At 38.5% G+C, this 1,977-nt stretch overlaps 1 non-coding gene across 1 annotated transcript; it reads right to left on the bottom strand.

The window, feature by feature from the left end:
- Positions 1-472: 472 nt before the first annotated feature.
- On the bottom strand, positions 473-544 carry trnac-gca. The gene has a single exon. It is a non-coding gene; the product is annotated as a tRNA-Cys (tRNA).
- Positions 545-1,977: the final 1,433 nt, after the last annotated feature.

The following is a 1,977-nucleotide window of genomic DNA, read 5'->3' as shown; positions in this document are numbered from 1 at the left end:
ATTGAATTGAATTGAATAGTGTGGATAAAAATGTTTATAAATATTTTGTATATAAAATAAGAGAGCACATGCACTTACGTAGTGGTGTGTCTAAAGACGGACAATTCATTGCTTATTGTCATTACAAACAGTAATGGGAAGGTGGAAATTAGGCAGTTTGTTTGCATATTCACTGGGTTACTTCAGAAAGTACATATGCCCATTTTAAACAGGCATCTGAGCTATACCCCCTCTGACAACTTTATCCATTGCTCACTGATAGTCTGGACAAAAATGTTTATAGACATTTAGTATATAAAGCAAGAGAGCACATGCATTTACGTAGTGGTGGGTTTAAACATGAACAATTTACTGCTTAGCACCACCACTGATACAAATGTGAAAACTGGCCAGTGTCTTTGCATATTCAAGGGGTTACTTCAGAAAGTACATATGACCATTTTAGACAGGCATCTGCGATGTTAGCACAGGTAGGGGGCACCCAGAGTTGAACTGGGGACCTCTTGATCTGCAGTCAAATGCTCTACCACTGAGCTATACCCCCTCTGACAACAATATATGCATTTCGCACTGGATAAAAATGTTTATAACTATTTTGTACATAACCCTGCACCTTGCAGTTACAAGGCGGGATTACTGACCAGCAGTCCTCAGAGTGAGAGGTTGTGTATTTTTATTTTTCCTACTTTGCTTACTTTTTTGCGAGTGTTTTTCACCATTTTGGTTGGCAGATTTGTCAACACGGTGCTTGCACTGGCTCGAAGTGCCATCTACAGGGCAAGGAACAGTGCCCTCTTTGAGGGCAGGCCGGTGAGAGCGTGGCTCCTGTTTAGGAATAAACTCCAGTTCCACCGGCAGGCGCCCATGATCAGTCCAGCCCGACTTCGTGGAGGATAAGGTCTGCACTCTCTCCACCTTAAGAAGAGTGGTGGGGCAGCAGCTGCTGCTCGTGTCTGAATGCCTCGGTAAGGAGTGGTGAGGCAATTAGCTTTTGCTTTTTTTTCAGAAAGTACACATGAACATTTTAGACATTGATAGACCGAAGATTTTGAAATCATGATAGATTGGAAGTCACGCTGTATGTTCACACAGAACTGTTCACAACAGTACTCAAGCTGGGAATGAGAGGAGAAAAGGCCCCAATCAATGTTTTTAACTGTATGTGATGTCATGGGTTAGTATTAACTGGGTAAAGGCATTGCACTGAACTTACCAAAAAAAGGTTTGAGAATAGCTCATATAAATGTTAGGAGTTTAAGAAACAAAGTTCATGAATTATCTACTTGAGTGAAAGAGTGAAAATATCAATGTACTTGCTGTCTCTGAGACACATTTAGATCAATCAATAACAGACATGGGGGTAGCTACTATACCAGGGTGTAAAATTTTTAGAAATGGCATGGGGCAGGTGTAGCAATATACTGTATATACAAAGCCATATTCCCACTAAGGTTAGATCGGACTTGATGCTTCCTAGTATTGAAGTGCTTTGGTTGGAGGTTCATCTTGCTTATTGTAAACTGATTTTAGTTGGCTGTGTCTATAGACTAAAGAAATGTCCAAATAAAACAAATATACAACATAAGCTTTTAATTTTTTTACTGACATAGGCAAAAATTTTAACTTATAATACCATCTTAATATTTTCATGTACAACTGTAAACTATCATATTTTGTAAAGTTCAGACCACACTATATTCAATAACTTTAGAAACTGATGAATGAAGAATGTGATTTTATTTTTAAGTAAATTTAGTCCATTTTAAAAGGTTACAAATGTAAAAGTTGTTTTGTATGACTTGAAGTAATGTGTTGTAACAATAAATATAATAAGAAAACCTATAGGCACCCACTGTCATAATTTAAAATCAGTAGAGTTCAGGTAAAAAAGTATAAACAAGGCTGAGCAAAGCAGTGAGCTGCAGGATCTGGCAGGGCCACGCTGGCTAGCTAGGACTTCTGTAGAGCTGGACTCTG

Source organism: Micropterus dolomieu, unplaced genomic scaffold (genome assembly GCF_021292245.1).
Source record: "Micropterus dolomieu isolate WLL.071019.BEF.003 ecotype Adirondacks unplaced genomic scaffold, ASM2129224v1 contig_9684, whole genome shotgun sequence".
Lineage (NCBI taxonomy): Eukaryota > Metazoa > Chordata > Actinopteri > Centrarchiformes > Centrarchidae > Micropterus > Micropterus dolomieu.
The sequence above is the reverse complement of the archived record's forward strand: the minus strand, read 5'-3'. Positions and strand labels throughout refer to the sequence as shown.